The 24,490-nt window shown below is 36.3% G+C and overlaps 1 long non-coding RNA gene and 1 pseudogene across 1 annotated transcript in view; both read left to right on the forward strand.

The window, feature by feature from the left end:
* LOC139360758 (uncharacterized) overlaps positions 1 to 24,490 on the forward strand; it is a 295,776-nt gene that overhangs the window by 152,135 nt on the left and 119,151 nt on the right. The window lies entirely within an intron of this gene.
* LOC112423314 (NADH dehydrogenase [ubiquinone] 1 beta subcomplex subunit 3 pseudogene) lies at positions 4,315 to 7,204 on the forward strand (annotated as a pseudogene).

The raw sequence follows: 24,490 nt of genomic DNA on the forward strand, positions 1-24,490 counted from the left end.
GAGTCATGGGGGCAGTTTCCCCCATACTGTTCTCGTGTTAGTGAATAAGTCTCATGAAATCTGATAATTTTATCAGGGGTGTCTGCTTTTGCATCCCCCTCATTTTCCCTTGCCGCCGCCGTGTAAAAAGTGCCTTTCGCCTCCTGTGATCATTCTGAGACCTCCCAGCCATGTGGAACTGTAAGTCCAATTAAACCTCTTTTTCTTCCCAGTCTCTGGTATGTCTTTATCAGCAGCATAAAAACGGACTAATACAGATGCCTACTGAACATTCAAGTAGAGATATTGATTAGGCAGTTTCATATATGTCTAAAGCTGAAGAGCGAGATCTGCACTTGGGGCATGTGTAGAGCTATGGAATAGATTGAGATTGGTTAGGTAAGAATGTAGGTTGGTAGAGGATTAGGGGCAGATTGCAGATACTCTAGTATTTAGAGATCATGCAGAGAAGCAGCAAGCAGACAATGAAAGAAGCCTGAAACAGTGTGCCCCGTAATATAGGAAATAAACAGAAGAAAGTGGCATCTTGGAAGCCAAAATAAATTAAAAATGTTTTAAGAAGAATGGAGTGGGCCTTCTAAAGGGGAGTTGAAAGATTTTAGATAAAAAGGCATCTTTGAAAAGTATTGCTTTTTTGTAAAAGGCAACTGAGAAATTGGGCTGTAGCTGGAGGGTGATATAGAGTAAAATACATTTTTATTTTTGCTTCTAATAATAGAAAAGATACTTAGTTTTTTAAAAAATTGTTTGTCCTTTTTCTATTTTCATTTCTGATGGAAATGACGTAGTAGAAAGGGGGGAATGTTTGATATACAAGAGAGAAGGAAACGTTTATTGCAGGAGTGATTTCTTCAACAGGGTGAGAGGATATGAAATCCAAAACGCAGTTGAGGGGTTAGTCTTAGATAGTTATCAAGTGCTACTTTCACAATAGCAGGAAGAATTTAAAAGAGTTTTGATACAGATGCAGGGAGGTTGAGAGTTAATTTAAAGGAGTTTTGATACGGATGCAGGGAGGTTGAGAGTTTGGGATTTGGAAAGATGTCAAAATTTCTGATTTAGCTATGCAAGTGAAAACAATTCAGGGGCATAAAAGATTATTGTAATCAGTTCTACAGATTCAAACATCTAGCTTAGACCTTGACTCAGACTCCCTAGTTATAAGTCATTGCTGCATATACTCTTGCACAAGTTATTATAACATTCAAAATATGTTCATGAAGCATGTGTTAGAGAAATTAAGTCAGTAAGTACTTGTTTTCATTTCACAATCTAATTTGCTGAAAGCAATTCCAAATTCTCTGGAAATTATTTTTATTGCAGTGGCTGTAGAATGGTTTGCTTTAGAGAAAAAGGTCCCATAATCTTTGATAAAATTGAAGGTAGAATCAATGATACTTGATTCTGATTAATTTAGAGCTTAGTGGACTGTAAAACTCCTGGGCCATTTTGCTAAGCAACCTGGAAGCTCTTTATCCCCTTTCATCACATCCTAGGAAACCTGCCAACTGCATGTTTTGGAAACAAAAAGTTTATTCAGAGTTTTCCAGCTCACAATACAGTCAATTATTTTCAGTGTGCAGACACTATATGCTGACACAGTAGAAAGTTATTTTGGGAAGCAGGGTCTCCAATCTGTATTTTCAGGCATTGATTAGAGACTCTAAGAATAGAAACATGATGCAATGTGCTAGGAAACAAGAGAGCTAATTTATTCCAATCGGCCAATCACTAGCTCAAGTCCTACTATCCTCTCTGCCCACACACAAAAAATAATTCTCTGTGTTGCAAGGTAAGATGACATTTTCAGAATCCAGCACATCAGAGCTCTTAGACATTATCTAGTTTAGCACCTTCTATGTATAAATAGGTAAACCTGAGACCTCCATGAGGCTAGGGACTTACCAAAGTTTACCTAGCATATGCATGGTATAATCCAGACTTCCTGACTCCTTATGCATCACTCCCTTCACCATGCTTTTCAGCTCCTCTTTCTTGTCTCTTTACTATGGCAAAAAATATTCTCTGAGCAGGCAAAGTGGTCAGATTGACTCCTGGTATGACATGTACTACAAGCGTCTAGAGCAGCTGCCCCAGAAACCATAACAAAACCCACTTTAAGGATAAAGAGCAAGAACCAGAAAGTCATAAGGCAGAAGAAGCAGGAAAGTAATATAAGGAGAGAAATAAAGGGATAAAATGTCCTAAACTAAGGGTAGGAAAAAAATCTAGCATGGGGAAAAATTAAGAAGAAAAAATCTGGCATGAGGAAAATGGAAGAGGGATCTACAAATTGTTTGAGATGGAGGGGCAGAGAGGAAGATGAATTGTGTGGTGCTCTCTATCGGACTGATGAGGACAACCCAACCTAGCTGCCCTGACTCTTCCAAAGGCCACTCTATTTCATGCTTTTGATTTATCTTACCACTGACAGAGATAAACTTTCTACCTACCTACTCTTTTTCCTGTGCCCTACTTTTGCTGTAATCTTTTTGTTTGGGAATTCATGGCCTTAAAACTAAAGATTTCTTTACAAGTATAAAGAAATCAGAGTTTATAAAGCACTTACATATATATTATTTCCTTTCGGTTTCACAATAAATTTACGAGGTAGATACTATCTATGACTCTCCAGAAGGGTATATGGGTAGACAGAGAGAAGCTAGAGATTAGGAAGGGTCATTAAACTAAGTGTCCTATGGAAACACGCCAAATCAAGGAGGACTTTTCAAATGGGGCTAGGAGAAACTCAAGGCCACAAGCAAGAACAAACTAAATTATATATCCAAGTGCCATGATGACAGTAGGAAAATAAGGAGATGCAGACCAAGGAAATTGATGTACTGTGTCAAAGAATAAGGGTGAAAAGTGGATGAATCTAATTGATTCAGAAATGTTGGCGTCTGCAAACCTTAACAATGCTGTAGAATGCCCCTTTAATGTAAACTCAGACTGCCACAATGTGGGGTAACATTTCAAGAGAGCCATGCTAGGGGATGACATCAGCAAGATGGCAGAACAGAAAATCTTTGTCTCCATTGCTGCCACAGAAAGTTCATCTAGCAACTACTCACAGACCAGAACATCTTTTGAAAACTCCTCTACATGAAAACAATCCTAAGACACGGGTGTGGTTGAAAAACTGAATGAAATCCAAATTGGAGGGTAAAAAGAATGCCCTTATTCCAACCATGTCACCCCTCCCACTCCCTCAAGTTGACACACCACAAAGAGGATTTCCCTGGTCCCAAGGTTGCTACAGAAGGGAAAGAGAACAAGAGACACTTCCAAGGATCACTCTGTTCTCACCGGATAGGGAATACGAGGGGAAACATTATGGCTACACCATTGCATGTTAGATAGAAACAAAGAAAGGAGGCAGAGGTCATAGTGAACAACATGCAGATATTGGTGGTACCCCTGTGCTTCTGTCAGCTGTGGTGCCAGATCAGAGATACTAGCCAACGTCATAGCACATATGCAAAGATGAGCTGGTTGCATCAAAAACACAGTGGAAAGTTCAATCTAGCTTGAATTTCTAGAGAGCTAGTCTCCACGCCCAGCTTCAGATCCCACCTCAGTGACCCTGCCCAAGCAAGGAGAATCCCACCTTTGCACATTTCAGAGAAGCAAAATGATTAGATGGCTTGACCCAGGAAGTCAGGCAGTGGCTTTACTTAGCCAAAAGCTCACTCAGTGTCCCTGCTCAGACAGGGAGACTCTCACTTCTGTGCATTTCATAGAAGTATAGGGAATATAACTGCTTGACCAGGAACATCTAACAACTGTTTAACTCAACCAAAAGCCCACCCTACTCCTCCACCCTGAAGGGAGGCAATCTGAAACTGTGCATTTCTAAGGAATATAGCTTCCTGTGCTGCCTATCCTGAGCAGCAACTCTACCTAACCTCAAAGCCCAGCCAGCATCCCTGCCCAACGGCAGAACCCAAGTAGTAAAATTACCCAACTAAGATATATGTGTTGTGACCAGCCTCAACAGAAATCATCACTATACCCAGCCAGCAGCTCTGTCTGACAGTAGAGCCCAGCCAGTGGTCTCACCAGATAGCACAGCCCAACAAGCAGCCCCACTCACAATCAGAACAGCGGCAGCAGCTTAGCCAACTATAGAACTTACAAGAAACTCTGCCTGTCCAAGGTTGTCACCATCTGGTCATAACAGAAGCACAGGCTAGACTAAATAATGAAGGACTATCCCTTCAAAGAACACCTATAAAGTCCAGAAACATTGTCCCCTCAAATGTGCAGACAACAATGTAAGGACACAAAGAGTACTAAAAAAAATGGAGAAACATGACTCCTCCAAAAGAAAATCATAAAGTTTCAATAGAAAGCTTCAACAGCAGACTCTCTCAAGCAGTAGAAAGGACCACTGAACTAGAAGAGAGAACAGTTGAAAGTATCCAGTCAAAGGAACAAAAAGGCAAAAGAATAAAATATAATAAGGAAAGCCTACAGGAATTATGGAATATCATCAAGAGACCAAACATCACATAAGAAGAGCTGCAGAAGGAGAAGACAAAAAGCAGAAGGAAGGAAATAAAGATCAGAGCAGAATTAAATGAAACAAAGTCTAGAAAAACAATATGAAAGATCAACAAAAGAAAAAGTTATTTTTTGAAAAGATAAACAAAAATGATAAACTTTTATCTTGATTACCTAAAAAAAATGAGATGTCTTAAATAAAATCAGAAATGAAAGAGATGTTACAACTGATACCACAGAAATACAAAAGATTTTAACAGATTACTGTGAACAGCTATATGCCAACAAATTTGAGAACATAGAAGAAATAGATAAATTTATAGACATATATAACCTACCAAGGCTGAATTATAAAAAAATAGAAAATTTGAATAGGCCAATAACAAGTAAGGGGATTGCATCATAATAAAAGCTTTTCCATCAAAGTAAAGCTCAAGACCTGATGGCTTCACTGCTGAGTTATATCAAACATCTAAAAAAGAAATAATACCAATCCTTCTCAAACCTCTTCTAAAACTTTGAAGAAGAGGAAATATTTACAAACTCTTTTCGTCAAGGTCAGCATTACCCTGATACCAAAGCCAAACAAGGACATTATAAGAAAAAAAATTATAGGTCAATAACCTTGATGAATATAAATGCAAAAATTCTCAACAAAATACTATTACAGCAAACCGAATTCAACAACACACTAAAAGAGTCATCTGTCATTATCAAGTGGGATTTAACCCTGGCATGCAAAGTTGGTTCAACATTTGCAAATCAGTACATGTGATCCATCACATTAGCAGAATGAAGGACAAATTTGTATGATCATCTCTTTTGATGAAGAAAGAGCATTTGACTAAACTCAACATCTTTTCATCGTTACAAATGCTCACCAAATTTGGTGTAGAAGAAATGTACCTGAACACAGGAAGACCACATGGAAGCCCACAGCTAATGTTATGCTCGATGGTGGAAAATTGAAAGCCTTTCTTTTAAGATCTGAAACAAGACAAGAATTCTCACTCTGGCCACTTCTATTCATCATAGTATTGGAAGTCCTTTCCAGGGCAATTTGGCAAAAGAAAGAAATAAAAGGTATTTAAATAAGAAAGAAAGAAGTGAAATTGTCACTGCTTGCTGATGATATAATTTTATATATAGAAAACTTTACAGACTCCACCAAAAAAACTGTTAGAACTAATAAACAAATACAATAATCCTGCAGAATACAAAATGAACACACAGAAATGAGTGGCATTTCTGCATGTCTAACAATAAACTATCCAAAAAAGATCAAGAGACCAATTTCATATTCACGTGCTACCAAAAAAAACATATAGCAATAGATTGAACCCAGGTGGTGAAAGGCTTGTACACTGAAAACTACAACACACTGATGGAAGAAATTGAGTAAGATATGAATAAATGGAAAGATATCCCATGTTTATTGAATGGAAGAAGAAATATTGTTAAAATGTTTATACTACCCCATCTACAGATGCAGTATAATCCGTGTGAAAATTGCAATGTGATAAACAGAATTGAAAAAATTATATGATCTTCTAAATAGATACAGAGACATTATTTGATAAAATCCAGCATCTCTCATGATTAAAAACCATCAACAAAATTGGCATAGAAGAGACATACTTTTCCGGGCACGGTGGCTCACGTCTGTAATCCCAGAACTTTGGGAGGCTGAGGCGGGTGGATCACCTGAAGTCTGTGGTCAGGAGTTCGAAAACAGCCTGGTCAACATGGTGAAACCCTGTCTCTACTAAAAATCCGAAAAAAAAAAAAAAAAAAAAAAAAAAAAAGCTGGGTGTGGTGGCGCATACCTGTGGTCAAGCTACTCAGGAGGCTGAGGCACCAGAATCACTTGAACCTGGGAGGTGGAGGTCGCAGTGAGCCAAGATCACACCACTGCACTCCAGCCTGGGTGACAGAGTGAGACTCCGTCTCAAAAAAAAAAAAAATACTTCAAAGTAATAAAAATCATCTATGACAAACCCACAGCCAACATCACACTGAATGGGGAAATGTTGAAAGCATTCCCCTGAGAACTGGAGCAACACAAGAATGCCCACATTCACAACTTCAATTCAACATAGTACTAGAAGTCTTAGCCAGAGCAATCAGAAAAGAGATAAAAATAAAGGAAATCTAAATTGGAAAAGCAGAAGTCAAACTGTCACTGTTTGCCAATGATATGGATGTATATCTAGAAAATCCTGAGTTGAGTGTCCTGAGAGGTCAGATTGTTGTCAGACGTGGCCCATTGACATGGACATGAACATGAACAGAGTAAAATGGGACTTCCAGATTATAAACAATGGAAAATAGAAGGGACACCATTAGAAACTGTCCAGAAGAAGCTGGCTGCATAAGGGCTAAGGTATCCATGGGGCTGCAGTGAAGTTGTAAATACACAGGTGGCTTTGCAAACAGTATTTCCTTTGTTGGTGCCTTATTAAAGGCTTTCAAATGAGGATTTGCTGCATTTGTGGTAGCTGTAGGGGCTGAATATTACCTGGAGTCCCAGAATAAAAATAAGAAGCATCACTGAAGATAATATCTGGAAGTATCTTACTTGGTTTTTAACTCTCCAAAATAAGAGTTATTTACTGCAGCCTACTTATCTGAGTTTGTCCCTTAAAACATGTTGGTAAGGTTTCATAAAGTAAAAAAAAGTTAAAAAAAAAAAGAAAAAGTCCTAAAGATTCATCCAAAAAACTCCTTATCTGATAAACAAATACAGTAAAGTCTCAGAATACAAAATCAATGTACACAGATTAGTAGCACTGTTATACACCAACAACCACGTTGAGAATCAAATCAAGAACTGAATCCCTTTTACAACAGCTGCAAAATAAATAAATAAAATATTTAGAAATATAGTTAACTAAGGAAGTGAAAATCTTACAAGGAAAACTAAAAAAACACTGCTGAAAGAAATCATAGATGACACAAAATGGAAACATATCCCATGCTCATGGATGGTTAGAATCAATGTTGTGAAAATGACCATACTGCCCAAAGCAATCTACAGATTCAATGTAATTCCCATCAAACTACCATCAACATTCTTTACAGAACTAGAAAAAAATTCTAAAATTCATAGGGAACCAATAAGGAGCCTGCATAGCCAAAGCAAGACTAAGCAAAAAGAACAAACCTGGAGGCATCACATTACCTGACTTAAACTATACTACATATCTATAGTTACCAAAGCAGCATGGTACTGGTATAAAAACAGGCACATAGATCAGTGAAATAGAATAGGGAACCCAAATATAAAGCCATATCTAATACTCACAGCCAACTGATCTTCAACAAAGCAAACAAAAACATAAAGGGGGGAAAGGACACTGTATTCAATAAATGGTGCTGGGAAAACTGGCAAGCCACATGTAGAAGACTGAAACTGGATCCTCATCTCTCACCTTATACAAAATTAACTCAAGATGGATTAATGATTTAAATCTAAGACCTGAATCCATAAAAATGTGAGAAGATAACATCAGAAAAACCCTTCTAGGCATTAGCTTAGGCAAAGACTTCATGACCAAGAACCCAAAAGCAAATGCAACAAAAATAAAAATAAATAAATGGGACCTAATTAAACTAAAAAGCTTGTGCATAGCAAAGTAATATTAATAAATCAGCAGAGTAAATAGACAATCCACAGAGTGGGAGAAGATCTTCACAATCTTTACATCCAACAAAGGACCAATATTCAGAATATACAAGGAACTCAAACAAATTAGCAAGAAATGAACCAATAATCCCATGAAAAATTGGGCAAAAGATGTGAATAGAACATTCTCGATAGAAGATACACAAACAGCCAACAAACATATGAAAAAATGCTCAACAACACTAATTATCAGGGAAATGCAAATTAAAACCACAGTTAGATAGTACCTTACTCCTGCAAGAATGGCCATACTTAAAAAGTCAAAAAATAATAGATATTGTAATGGATGTAGTGAAAAGGGAACACTTTTACACTGCTGGTGAGAATGTAAACTAATGCAACCACTATGGAAAGTAATATGGAGATTTCTTAAAGAACCAAAAGTAGAAATACCATTTGATCCAGCAATGCCAGCACTAGCTATCTACCCAAAGGTAAAGAAGTCATCATATGGAAAAGACACATGCACATTCATGTTTATAGCAGCCCAATTCCCAAATGCAAAAATATGGAACCAACCTAAATGACCATCAACCAATGAATGGATAAAGAAAATGTGGTACATATACACAATAAAATACTACTCAGCCATAAAAGGAATGAAATAGTGGCCTTTGCACCAACTTGGATGGAGCTGAAGGCCATTATTCTAAGTGAAATAACTCAGGAATAGACAACCAAATATCATATGTTCTCACTTATAAGTGAGAGCTAAGCTATGAGAATGCAAAGGCATAAGAACAATAAATATAATGGACTTTGGGGACTTGGGGGAAGGGTGGGAGGGGATAAGGAATAAAAGACTACATATTGGATATTGTGTATACTGCTCAGGTGATGAGTGCACCAAAATGTCAGAAACCACCACTAAAGAAATTATCCGGCCGGGCGCGGTGGCTCAAGCCTGTAATCCCAGCACTTTGGGAGGCCGAGGCAGGTGGATCACGAGGTCAGGAGATCGAGACTATCCTGGCTAACATGGTGAAACCCCGTCTCTACTAAAAATACAAAAAACTAGCTGGGCGTGGTGGCGGGCGCCTGTAGTCTCAGCTACTTGGGAGGCTGAGGCGGGAGAATGGCGTGAACCCGGGAGGCGGAGCTTGCAGTGAGCCGAGATCACACCACTGCACTCCAGCCTGGGAGACACAGCGAGACTCCGTCTCAAAAAAAAAAAAAAAAAGAAAAGAAAAGAAATTATCCATGTAACCCAAAACCACTCATACCACTAAAACTATTGAAATAAAGACAAAAATACAATGTGATTTTTCATAGAAAAACAATCCTAAAATTTATATGGAACACAAAAATCAAATATCCAAAGCATCCATAAGCAAAAGAAAAAAGCTGAAGATAATCACGTTACCTGATTTCAAACTTACTAAAAAGCTATAGTAATAAAAACAACATGGTACTGGCAAAAGGAAAAAAAAAAATAGGCACATCAACCAATGTAACAGAAATGAAGTCATGCATGTACATTCAGCTGATTTTCAATCAGGGTGCCAAGAATACACAATGCAAAAAGAACAGTCTGTTCCATAAGTGGCATTGGGAAAATGAGATATTCATATGCAGAAGAATGAAATTAGATTTTCATCCAACACCATATACAAAAATCAACTCAAAATGGATTTAGGATTTAAACACAACACCAGAAACTATAAAACTACTTGAAAAATATATAGGGGGAATAATACATGATATTTGTCTAGGCAAAGGTTTTTTTTATTTGACCCCAAAAGTAAAGGCAAGAAAAGCAAAAATAGACAATTGGGATGACATCAAACCTAAAAGAAGCAAATAACAGTGTGCAGGTAGGAAGGAAATATTTGCAAGCCATATACCAGATAAAGGGTTAATAATCAAAATATACAAGGAATTCAAACAGCTCAATAGCAAGGAAATACCCAATTTAAAAATGGGCGAGGGACCTGAATAGACATTTCTCAAAAGGAGACATACAAATGGCCAACAGATATATGAGCAAAATGCTTAATATTGCTAATCATTTAAAAATCACATTAAAACCACAATGAGCTTTCACCTCATGTCTACCGCAATGGATATTATCAAAAAGTTGAAAGACAAAAAGTATTGGTGAGAATGGGGAGGAAAGAAACCCTTGTACACTTTTGATGGGGATATAAATTTTGAAAGCTTTTATGGAAAAATTCCTGGAGATTCCTCAAAAAAGTAAAAATAGAAGTACCGTATAATCCAGCAATCTCACTTTTAGTATTTGCCCAAAAGGTTTGAACACATTTTGTTGAGGTGATATCTACACAACCATGTTCATTTCAGCACTATTCACAGTGGTCAAATTATGGAATCAACCTAAGTGTCTGTCAACAGGCTAATGGATAGAGAGTATGTGGAATATATAGACAATTGAATATTATTTAGCCTTTAAAATAAGAAAATCTGTCATTTGTGACAACATGAATAAACCTGAAGAACATTAAGCTAAGAGAAATAAGCCAGGCACAAAAAGACAAATACTACCTGTTCTCACTTATTTGTAAAATCCAAAATAATTGAACTTATAGAAGCAGAGAGTAGAATGGTTGTTATAGAGGCTGGAGGGTGAGAGGAAAGGGAAGATAATGGTCAAAGGGTACAAAATCTCAGACAGGAGAAATATGTTTTTGAGATCTATTGCACAGGATGCTAAATATAGTTAATAATAGAGTATTGTACATTTTTAAATTGACAAAAGAGTAAATTTCAAATGTTCTCAATACATAAATATGTTAACTATTTGAGGTGATGGATATGTTAACTAGTTGATTTAATTATTCCACTTTCTACTCATAAAGCAAAACATCACTTTGTACCCCATAAATATATGCAATTATAAATTGTCATTTACAATAAGAAATTTAAAAGAAGACCATGCTAGACAGGATTTTTAATGTTAGTCCCATTTTAGAAATGACAAAAGGAGGTAACACACAGTAGCTAGATGGCAGATAAGAAGCCTAAAGCACATCTACATGTTTTCAGGGTTTTCAAAGGTTATCTCCTCTAAGAAGCAGTTCCCAATTCCCACAGCCTCCCAATATAATACCAAACAGCACATTTGTGCACACCTCTCTTAGCTTACTTCTGGTTTATTCTTAGGGTTTCTATTTAGATTCAGAGTGTATATGTGCAGGTTTCTTTCCTGGGCATATTAGGTGATGGTGAGGTTTGCGATGCAGAATTTTCTCTCACCCAAGTACTGAGCATAGTAACCAACAGTTTTTCAACCCTTGCCCCCTGTCCTCCCTCCCACCTCTACTAGTCCCCAGTGTTTATGGTTCCCATCATTATGTCCATGAGTACCCAATGTTTAGCTCCCACTTACAAGTGAGAGCATGAAGTATTCGGTTTTCTGTTTTTGTGTTAATTCACTTGTGATAATGTCCTCCAGCTGCATCCTTGTTGCTGCAAAGGACGATTTTATTATTTTTTATGGCTGCATAGTAATCCATGGTGTATTTGTGCCACATTTTCTTTATGCAATCCACCATTTTTGGGCACCTAAGTTGACTCAATGGCTTTGCAATGGTGAATAGTGCTGCAATGAACGTGTGAGTGCATGTGTCTTTTTGGTAGAATGATCTATTTTCTTTTGGATATATACTCAGTAATAAAATTCCTGGGTCAAATGGTAGTTCTAAGTTCTTTGGGAAATCTCCAAACTATTTTCTACACTGGCTGAATTAATTTATGTTCCCACAAACATTGTATAAGCATTCCCTTTCTCCACAGCCTCCACAGCACCTATTATTGTTTGACTTTTAAATAATAGCCATTCTGACTAGCGTAAGGTGGTATCTTATTGACGTTTTGATTTGCATTTCTCTGGTGATTAGTGGTGTGGAACATTTTTTCATACATTTATTAGGTGCTTGTATGTCTTTTTCGAGGAGTGTCGGTTCATGTCCTTTGCTTGTTTTTTAATGGGGCTCTTTGTTTCTTGTTTGTTGAGTTGTTCCTTATAGATTTTGGGTATTAGGCCTTTGTTAGATACATAGTTTGTGAATATTTTCTCCCATTCTATAGGGTGTCAACTTACTCTGTTGCTAGTTTCTTTTGCTGTGCAGAAGCCCTTTACTTTAATTAGTTTCTACTTGTCAATTTATTATTTTGTTGCAATTGCTTTTGAGGACTTAGTCATAAATTTTTTCCCAAAGCTAATGTCCAGAATGGTGTTTCCTAGATTTTCTTCTAGGGTTCTTATAGTTTGAGGTCATACATTTAAAACGTTAATCCACCTTGAGTTAATTTTTTCATATGGTGACTGGTAGGGGTTCAGTTTTATTCTTCTGAATATGGCTAGCCAAATATCCCAGCACCGTTTATTAAAAAAAATGTCCTTTCCCTATCCTTATTTTTGTTGACTTTGTTGAAGATAAAATGTCTAGCGGCAGCTTGATTTCTGGGTTCTCTCTTCTGTTCCGTTGGTCTATTTTTGTCTGTTCTTCTCTGTTTTTATACCAGTAGTATGTTGTTTTGATTATAGTAGTCTTATAATATAGTTTGAAGTCGGGTGATGAGTTGCCTCAGGCTTTGTCCTATTTGCTTAGGATTGCTTTAGCTATTTAGGCTGTTTTTCTGTCCTATATAAATTTTGAAACAGTTTTTCTAGTTCTGCAAATAATGACGTTGGTAGTTTGATAAGAATAGCATTGCATTGGTAGCTTTCTTTGGGCAGCATGGCCATTTTAACTATATTGATTCTTCTAATTCATGAGCATGGAATTTTTTTTATTTGCTTGTGTAATCTATGATTTCTTTCAGCAGTGTTTGTAGTTCTTGTAGAGATCATTCTCCTCCTTGGTTAGATGTATTCCTAGATATTTTTTATGGCTATTGTAAATGGGATTGCATTTTTGATGTGGTCCTTAGCTTAAACATTATGGATGTATAGAAATGCTACTGACTTTTATACATTGATTTCATATCCTGAAACTTTACTGAAGTGGTTTATCAGTTCCAGGAGCCTTTTGCTGGAGTATTTAGGGTTTCCTAGGTATGGAATCTATATATTTCTATAGTATTTATTCACTCTCCATTGCCCCAAACTTCAGAATCAATTTCTCTTTTGTCCACTTCTTACCTTGTCAATCATTCCATGGAATCATTCATTAGTGGTAGGCATTGAGAATGCAAAAATAAATAAGATATGGGACATGCCCTATGTTATCTTCCTATCAGCTCCCTCCAGCCCTACTGACTTTTTGCTATATCTGCAACAGACAAAATGCCCAAGTTCTTTAAAGTATTTAAATTTTCTAATCCCTCTGTTTTGAATGCTGTTTCACCTCACACCCATATCTACATTGCTTACTTTTTCATGTTTGTATTGAGTAAGTATGTCTTCAGATGAAATGCTGCAATGTCACCTTACTACTGAGGCCTTCCTCTACCTTCCTATAGAAGCAGCACACGCCCTTCCTCTTCTTTATATTACATATAAAATTATATCTACTTAGATATAGATACAAATATAGATATATCTACACACACATACTCCTTTGTATTAGTCTGTCTAAATTATAATGTGGTCATGAGGGCAGAAATTTTTGTGTCTTCTATTCACTGTCTTTCCATCCCCAAGAACAGTGTCTGAAAAGAGAACTCAATAAATATTTGTTGAACAAAGGAATAATTACATTTCCCTGTCTATCTGTTCAGCTAGACTGTGAATTTCTCAAAACAGAAAGAGCATGTCTGTCTTCACTATTATATGTACAGTGTTTTGCAGGGGACCTAAGACACACTTGGTGCTCAATTGAGATTGGTAGAGCAGAAATGGGCAGCCTTTCATATTCCTCTATATCGAGCTGCAGTGTAACCCTGAATTGTTTCTTCTGACAACCTCAAATTTACCCCTCTCCTTCAACTCCCCACTGAGCCTCATTATTCTTATGGTGTTCATTATCCTTACCTAGTAACTTTTCCAACACTAATCCAGAATGAATATAGCTTTATTCCCTGATGACTTAGTTTACTGAGGGTCTTTTGTATCTGCCAAGTATTCTGCACCTCATGAGATATTTGTTGATTAAGTTACAAGAGAGGAGCCATAACTTCATATATGTGAACATCAGCACACTACAGTGTCTTGAAATGCTATTTGGAGCAATACAATTTTAAACTAGAAAAACATAAAAAATACCTTCTAAATATAAAGCTAGCTAAATGAATTCCCCAATCAAGATTTGGCAAGTAATTACAGAATTGGATACATTCTGTATTTGAGTTAATAGACTTCCTTTTTTAGGGCATAGCATTCTTAATATCCACATCATACTCTCTATGTGTTCTTTATGCTGCCTAACACAGTTTGAATGCTCAAAAAATAACAATCAAATTAAAGCCATGGCAACCCTAAAATTAGTAAGTCCAATAAAGTGGTGCTTGGCTCTTTCTCTTTCACAGGCAGGTGCCTGCCAAAAAACTTGCATAACAAATGCAGTCTAACCCGACTCATTGGTATTTGGTCCATTTTCTTACAAGAAAAACATTTACAATCTCTAAATAGTGGAAGGAAGGATACACAGAAAAACAATAACAAAATTATTGGAGTTTTGCTCAAAATGACAAAGTAATAAATCAGAATTACAATAAGCCACTGACCTTTAAATATTCTTGAAAACAGATTGCAGGAAACACCCTGACTTAGGAGAGGACAAGAAGGACCATCAAATGGCTCCTTTTCACTGGTGACTTTCTCTTCCCTCATTGGCCTCTCTGCCACAGCAGCTGCCAGTATAATGGAACAATAAGATTTGGATAAGGACAAGCGCCACTCTACCCATACCCTGTCTTTGCTAATGAGTAGGTATTGTTGGCTGACAACAAAAGGGCATCTTAGTTATGCCTTTGTGTTCTTGTGATTTGCTATAAACCAATTTATAATTGCACACACTCTAACATACACAGAGAAACTTACTAATGTTTCATAATCTATTTCAAAGGATGGATTTCACACTTCTCAGCTGAGACTTCTGTGGTCCTTGTGAAGTCCTGAGAAGAGAGTGCACTTTAATAAAAATATGTTCCACATCATTGTTTTAAATAATATTTTAATCCTCACAATGTCTCTCTGAGATAAATGGATAACGATATCCTCATTGAAAATGAGATTGTCACGTACACTGGGTTATACAATCATCCATTATTCAAGTAATGATTCAAAATCTAATAGATCTGACTTCAAAACCTATAATCTTTCCAGAATAGCATGGTAACTTCAAGTACTAGAAAACAGTATCTGAACTGAAGGTCCATTAAATGGTTGCAGTAATTGTCCTGATGTTCTATTTGAGTATGAGACACTTTATGTTTTCATACACATTATTCTATATAATTTCCCTGTCTGCTTAGTCACAAATGATGGGCCTAAGGAAATAAACGTGTTTACTGCCACTATCATCTCAGAATCACGAGAATCACTTTATGTGAATGGAGTGAGAAGTCCTGTTCATGGACCTATATTTCCTGAATATTTTCCCACTCAGCCAGCTTCCCCAAACATCAGTTGCCTATTCTTTGAACAATTCACTAAATATTAGTAATAACAATATCACTGTGCATTATTACTGCTATATTAAGGATAAAGCAACCAGACACTTGGTAGAGTTAGGTAACTTATTCATGGTCACACAAGAGGCAGAGCCAAATATTAAATTTTAGTCTTCCAAGATCTGTGCTTTGCCATGACATCTTTGTTTTGCTATTGATCTTCATGTAGGTGTATACATGTGTGCATTGGCACACCTGTTTCTTCTCCTTAATTAGACTGTAAGCTATTAAAAGGTAGGGATGGTTTTTTGTATTTATTTATATGTTATATTATACCTTGTTAAATTGTACCTTGTACATGATAATCAAGAAATGGGAATATATCTTTATTGGTAGTACAAAAATGATTTAATAGAAATGCCAAATAAAAACTGATTTCTACTAATAGGTGGAAAAATGACAGAAGCTACTCAAATAATACAAATAGTTTCAACATACTCTGGTATTTAAGATAGTAATCAATACAAAACGCCACCAAAAAGATTTATTTTTGAGAAACTGGTATGATAACATCAATAATAAACTTATATAGAACTCTAAATTAACCATTTAATCTTAAGCTGTAGCTCAATATAACTAAAGCATGTTATATGTGAAAGAAATATGTAGCCAAATAAACTGATGGCAGGGCCTTGGTTTGTGCAATACCTACATAAGATATCAAAAGAATATGTGCAAAATGACCTATTTTATTTTTCTATCCTATGCAATTGCTCCTTATTACTTCAAGGCAGAAGAACTTTTCATGATCTATCAGTAATTCATTCTAATACATTTATATCATCATTTATTTTTCAAAATTTTATGCAAATCTATGTGTAATACTATAAAATTAATCCTAAGTAGGAAATAAGGAAATTGTTTAAGTAAATGCCTGGGGAGGCAGGCTGAATGAGAAAATATTGAGATAATATAAGTCCATGAAGAGGCCACATTGAGTGATTCTCTATATTCTGTGATGATAGAGGCAGAAAACACATTTCCTTAGGTACATCATTCATTCATGAACAGAATGAAATAAAATACTAATAATTTAATTCTATCAGAAAATTTTTGCCCTTTAGGCAGGCTTAACTTTACCATTTTTTTCTTAATCCTAACTAAAACATAAACCCAACTTTTATTGAGTATGGAGCACAATATCGATTGCAATTCCTAAGACAGCTGCCATCATATGTTAATTTTCACTTTTATTTTAGGTACAGGGATGTATGTGCAAGTGTGTTATGCAGGTAAATGGCATATTGCAGGGATTCGGTGTGTAGATTATTTCATCATCCAGGTAATCAGCATAGTACCCCACAGGGAGTTTTTTATATCCTTACCCTCTTCCCACCTTCCACTCCAAAGTAAGTCTCAGTATCTGTTGTTGCCTTCTTTGTGTCCATATGTACTCAATGTTTAGCTCCCACTTATTAGTGAAAACATGCAGTATTTGATCTTCTTCTCCTGTGTTTATTTGCTTAATATAAGGCCTCCAGCTCCATCCAGGTTGCTGCAAAGGACATAATATCATTATTTTCTTTGGCTGCATAATACTCCATAGTGTATATGTACCACATTTTTTTATCCAGTCCACTGTTGATGGGCACATAGGTTGATTCCATGTGCTTGCTATTATGAATGGTTCTGCAAAGAACATTTATGTGCACATGCCTTTATAATAAAATGATTTATATTCCTTTGGGTATATACCCGGTAATGAGATTTCTGGGTCAAATGGTATTTCCGTCTTGAGATCTTTGAGGAATAGCCACACCGCTTTCCACAATGGGTGGACTAATTTACATTTCCACGAACAGTGTATAAGTGTTCCCTTTTCTTCTGAACCTCACCAGCACATGTTATTTATTGGCTTTTTAATAATACCCATTATGGCTGATGTGAGATGATCTCATTGTGGTTTTGATTTGCATTTCTTGTAATGATCAGTGATGTTGAGTTTTATTTCATATGCCTGTTGGCTGCATGAATGTTTTCTTTTGAAAAGTATCTGTTCATGTCCTTTGCCCACTTTTTAATGGGGTTGCTTGTGTTTTTGCTTGTAAATTGGCTTAAGTTCCTTATACATTCTGGATATTAGACTTTTGTCAGACACATAGTTTGCAAATGTTTTTCCCATACTGTAGTTGTCAGTTTACTCTGCTGATAGTTTTTAATTCTGTGCAGAAGATCTTTTAGTTTAATTAGGTTCCATTTGTCCATTTTTGGTTTTGTTTCAATTGCCTTTGGCATCTTCATTGTAAAATATTTGCCATGTCCAGAATGTTATTTCCAGGGTATTTTAGTTTTAGGTTTTGCATATAAGTCTTTAATCCATCTTGAGTTGATTTGTATATATGGTGTAAGGAATAGGTTTAGTTTCAATCTTCTGCATATGACTAGCTGGTTATCCCAGCATCATTTATTGAATGGGGTGTCCTTTCCGCACTGCTTGTTTTTGGTGACTTTATAGAAGATCAGCTGTGTGTAGGTTAGGTGTGCAGAATTATTTCTGGGTTCTCTATTGTCTGTTCTTGAGCACCTGGCTTTGTTCTTTGGCTTCTCAAGGTTATGAACCTTCCACATCAAAGGGACCAAAGTTTTTGCAGACTGCTGGTCACAACACTCAGATGGGTGGCACCTGCTAAAGCACTTTTTCAGGCTGTGGTGGTGGTATCTATGCCCATTCACATGTGCCAGCAGCAGTGGCAGCACAGTGAGGTGCACGTTTATTGAATGAGTTGGGCTGCTGGTGGGCACAGGGGTACCAGTCTCCTTGCAGATGTTTGCAGTGGTGGTGGTGGTGGCGGCGTAGTACAGGTTGTCCTATTACAGACACCAGCTTTCAGTTATTGAAGGAAATCAGCATGGGAGATGAGAATATTAATTTATTATTGTCAGTCATTAGATTTGTCAGACACAATGTTAGTATCAATGTTCTGCACTCTTGATCCCATGATTATTAAAAAGCCACTGAAATCCCAGCATTTTCTCTCTCTTTCCATCCACATCCCTGTGCTCTATGCCTCTGTCACTCAAAATTAAAGCATTACTAAGTTACATAAATATGACGGTCTCTTTAACCTCTAGTCCTTTGTAGACACTGTTTCTGTGAAAAAATTCTTTCTGCCCCAATTTGTTCAAATGAACAAACAAATTGGCTTATTTTTGGTGCTTAGTACTATAAATTTTAACACATGTATAGATACATGTAAACATTACCACCATCAGGATAGAAAACAGCTCCATCACTCCCAATACTTCTTAGCACTATCACTTTAGAGTCACACCTTCCCCACCAATCTAACCCCTAGAAAAACCACTGATATAGTCTCTGTCACATAGTCTTGCCTTTCCAAGAACATTACATAAATGGAAGCGGACAATATCATATATTTTGAGACTGGCTTCTTCCACTTGGCATAATAGTTTGATATTAATGCCAACTAGCAAACTCTTGTGGAATCAGTAGTTTAATTTCTTTTATTACTGAGTAGTATTTAATTGTATGAATATACCACAGTTTATTTATTGTTATCCATTGAAGGGCATTTGGATTGTTTCCACTTTGGTATATTGTGAATAAAACTGCTATGAACTTTCATATTCAAGAGTTTGTGTGAACATAAATGTGGCAGGCTGAATAACAATCCCCAAAGGTATCTATGTTTTAATCCCCAGAACCACTAAATATGTTACCTTATATGGCAAAACATACTTTGCAGATGTGATTAAGTTCAGGACCTTGAGATTGGAAGATTATCCTGAACTATCCTGGTAGGCCCTAAGTCTAATCATAAGCATCCTTATAAGTGGGAAGCAGAGTAAAAATTGCCCCAGAAAGAAGAGGAGTAGGTAGTATGACCATGGAGGCGGATAGTGGAGTGATGTTGCTAAAAACCAAGTAATGCCAGCAACCACCAAAAGCTGGAAGAACCGAAGAACAGATTCTCCAATGGAGCTTCTGGTGAAAGTACAGCTCTACCAACACTTTGATTTCAACCCAATGAAATTGATTTTACATTCCTATTATCGTCTGCAGAACTGTGAGAGAATATATTCCTGTTGTTTGAAGCCACTGGGTTTGTGATAATTTGTTATAGCAGCCAAAAGAAACGAATTTAGTACAACTTCATTATTCCAGGTTAAATTGCACTCCTGGGAGTACAATTGCCAGGATGTACAGTAAGTATGTGTTCAACTTTAAAAGAAACTGCAAAACTGCTTTCCAAATAACGGTAAAATATTGCGTCTCCATCAGCAATGTATGAGAGATCCAGTTCCTCAGCTTACTTTTAAGCGCCTGACATTATAGGCATTTTTTATTTTATCCATTTTAATCAGCATGTACTGCTATTTAATTCTGGCTTTAATTTGCATTTCAATAATGGCAAACAATTTTAAACACTTTTTTTCATGTGTTTATTTGTCATTCACATATCCTGTTTGGTGAAGTGTAAGTTCTACCCTTTTGCCCATTTTCTATTTAGATTGCCTATTTTTTTTAAATTTATTTATTATTATTATACTTTAAGTCGTAGGGTACATGTGCATAACGTGCAGGTTTGTTACATATGTATACTTGTGCCATGTTGGTGTGCTGCACCCATCAACTTGTCATTTACATCAGGTATAACTCCCAATGCAATCCCTCCCCCCTCCCCCCTCCCCATTACAGGCCCCTGTGTGTGATGTTCCCCTTCCTGAGTCCAAGTGATCTCATTGTTCAGTTCCCACCTATGAGTGAGAACATGCGGTGTTTGGTTTTCTGTTCTTGTGATAGATTGCTAAGAATGATGGTTTCCAGCTGCATCCATGTCCCTACAAAGGACACAAACTCATCCTTTTTGATGGCTGCATAGTATTCCATGGTGTATATGTGCCACATTTTCTTAATCCAATCTGTCACTGATGGACATTTGGGTTGATTCCAAGTCTTTGCTATTGTGAATAGTGCTGCAATAAACATACGAGTGCATGTGTCTTTATAGCAGCATAATTTATAATCCTTTGGGTATATACCCAGTAATGGGATGGCTGGGTCATATGGTACATCTAGTTCTAGATCCTTGAGGAATCGCCATACTGTTTTCCATAATGGTTGAACTAGTTTACAATCCCACCAACAGTGTAAAAGTGTTCCTATTTCTCCACATCCTCTCCAGCACCTGTTGTTTCCTGACTTTTTAATGATCGCCATTCTAACTGGTGTGAGATGGTATCTCATTGTGCTTTTGATTTGCATTTCTCTGATGGCCAGTGATGATGAGCATTTTTTCATGTGTCTGTTGGCTGTATGAATGTCTTCTTTTGAGAAATGTCTGTTCATATCCTTTGCCCACTTTTTGATGGGGTTGTTTGTTTTTTTCTTGTAAATTTGTTTGAGTTCTTTGTAGGTTCTGGATATTAGCCCTTTGTCAGATGAGTAGATTGCAAAAATTTTCTCCCATTCTGTAGGTTGCCTGTTCACTCTGATGGTGGTTTCTTTTGCTGTGCAGAAGCTCTTTAGTTTAATGAGATCCCATTTCTCAATTTTGGCTTTTGCTGCCATTGCTTTGGGCTTCATCCCTGGGATGCAAGGCTGGTTCAACATTCACAAATCAATAAACATAATCCAGCATATAAACAGAACCAAAGACAAGAACCACATGATTATCTCAATAGATGCAGAAAAGGCTTTTGACAAAATTCAACAGCCCTTCATGCTAAAAACGCTCAATAAATTCGGTATTGATGGAACGTACCTCAAAATAATAAGAGCTATTTATGACAAACCCACAGCCAATATCACACTGAATGGGCAAAAACTGGAAAAATTCCCTTTGAAAACTGGCACAAGACAGGGATGCCCTCTCTCACCACTCCTATTCAACATAGTGTTGGAAGTTCTGGCTAGGGCAATTAGGCAAGAGAAAGAAATCAAGGGTATTCAGTTAGGAAAAGAAGAAGTCAAACTGTCCCTGTTTGCAGATGACATGATTGTATATTTAGAAAACCCCATTGTCTCAGCCCAAAATCTCCCTAAGCTGATAAGCAACTTCAGCAAAGTCTCAGGATACAAAATTAATGTGCAAAAATCACAAGCATTCTTATACACCAGTAACAGACAAACAGAGAGCCAAATCAGGAATGAACTTCCATTCACAATTGCTTCAAAGGGAATCAAATACCTAGGAATCCAACTTACAAGGGATGTAAAGGACCTCTTCAAGGAGAACTACAAACCACTGCTCAGTGAAATAAGAGGACACAAACAAATGGAAGAACATACCATGCTCATGGATAGGAAGAATCAATATCGTGAAAATGGCCATACTGCCCAAGGTAATTTATAGATTCAATGCCATCCCCATCAAGCTACCAATGAGTTTCTTCACAGAATTGGAAAAAACTGCTTTAAAGTTCATATGGAACCAAAAAAGAGCCCGCATCTCCAAGACAATCCTAAGTCAAAAGAACAAAGCTGGAGGCATCACGCTACCTGACTTCAAACTATACTACAAGGCTACAGTAACCAAAACAGCATGGTACTGGTACCAAAACAGAGATATAGACCAATGGAACAGAACAGAGTCCTCAGAAATAATACCACACATCTACAGCCATCTGATCTTTGACAAACCTGAGAGAAACAAGAAATGGGGAAAGGATTCCCTATTTAATAAATGGTGCTGGGAAAATTGGCTAGCCATAAGTAGAAAGCTGAAACTGGATCCTTTCCTTACTCCTTATACGAAAATTAATTCAAGATGGATTAGAGACTTAAATGTTAGACCTAATACCATAAAAATCCTAGAGGAAAACCTAGGTAGTACCATTCAGGACATAGGCATGGGCAAAGACTTCATGTCTAAAACACTAGATTGCCTATTTTTTAACCACTGAGTTTTGAGAGTTCTTTATGTACTCTAGATACCAGTCCTTTTTTGGGTATATGGTATGCCTGTCTTTACATTCTCTTAACAGGGTTTTTCACAGATTGAAGCTTTTTTTATTTTGATGAGGGCCATATTAACACTTTTCTTTTATGGATCTTGTTTTCAATGTTATTTCTAAACTTTTCATGAAACTCTCAGAAACTAATAAAAATCTTACATTTTTCTTTTAAAGGTTTTATCATTTGTCATTTTACATTTAGATCCGTGATTCATTTATTTTAGGTTCATTTTTGAGTAAGATATGACATTTAAGTCGATGTTCATTGTATGTTTATGATTGTCCAATTGTTGCAATATATTTGTTAAAGAGTATCCTACCTCCTTCAAATTGCCTTTGCAAGTTTGTCAGCTCTCAGTCTGTAGTACTTTGTAGGCGTATTGATGAACTCTGTCTTCTATTCCATTGACCTACATGCCTATCCCTCCACCAATTCCACAGTCTTAATACTGATAACTGTAGCTATATAGAAAGTTTTAAAATTAGGTAGTGTGGTTCCTCCAACATTACTTTCCATATTTAAAATTGTTTTAGTTAATCTAGTTTATCTGCCTTTTCTTATACATTTTAAATTAAGCTTGTATTATACATACAATTAATCCTGTTGTGTTTTTGTAGAAATTGCATTAATCATACAGATAAATTTTGAAAAAGATTGACTGTTTTTTTTTATGATGTTGAGTCTTCCAATCCAAAGTCACATGATTTATTTAAATTTTCCTCGATATGTCCCAGCTGCATTTGGTGGTTCTCAGCATAAAGATCCTGTTTATGTCTTATTAACAAAACCAGACAAAGATATTACAAGAAAGGTCAACTACAACATCTCCCATAAACATAGTTGCAGAAATCTTCAACGAAATACTACCAAATAAAACTCAACAATGTATAAAAAGAATTGTATTACAATTGAGATTTATTTCAGTTATGCAAGGCTGATTTAAGATTCAAAAATCAATTAATGCAATCCATCACATCAACAGGCTGAACAAGAATATTATATGATCATACAAATGCAGAAAATGTACTTGACAAAATCCAACAAATATCCATGATAAAAAAAAAATCTCTCAGCAAACTAGGAATAGAGGGAAACTTCCTCAAACTTGATAAACAATATTTATAAACAACGTAGAACTAACACCATACTTCATAGTGAGAAACTGGTTGCTTTCCCCACATAACCAAGGTCAACGCAAGATCACTAACATGGATGTTTCATCTCATTTATTTTAGGTTCATTTAGGTCTTCTATTCAACATCATACTGGAAGTCCTGGCTAATGCAAAAAGACAATAGAAAAAAATAAAAGATATATGGTGATTTGGGAAGAAAAACAGAAAGCCGCTTTTATTCTCAGATGACATGATTGTTTAAGAATAAAATCCAAAAGAACCACCACCAACAATAACAACAAAAACTCCTGGAACTAATAACTGGCTATGAGGAGGTTGCAGAATACAAAGTTACTATTCAAAAGTCAGTTACTATCTTAATACTATCAGTGAACATTGGGAATTTGAAATTAAATAATGATGATCTTTACATTAGCACAAAAAATAAAATTTTAACAAATATATGTACAAAATTCTAACAAATATATAAATCTAACAAAATATGCATAAGATCTATACATAAGAAAAATACAAATTCTTCCAACTGTTGAAGAAAAAAATCAAAGAAGTTCTAAATACATGGAAAAATAGTCCACGTTGGCAGATAAAAAGACTCAAAATCATTAAGATGTCAGATGTACCAAACATGATGTACAGATTCAATGCAATCCTGGTCAAAATCCCCGCAATA

The sequence above is a fragment of the Macaca nemestrina genome, chromosome X (genome assembly GCF_043159975.1).
Source record: "Macaca nemestrina isolate mMacNem1 chromosome X, mMacNem.hap1, whole genome shotgun sequence".
Classification (NCBI taxonomy): Eukaryota; Metazoa; Chordata; class Mammalia; order Primates; family Cercopithecidae; genus Macaca; species Macaca nemestrina.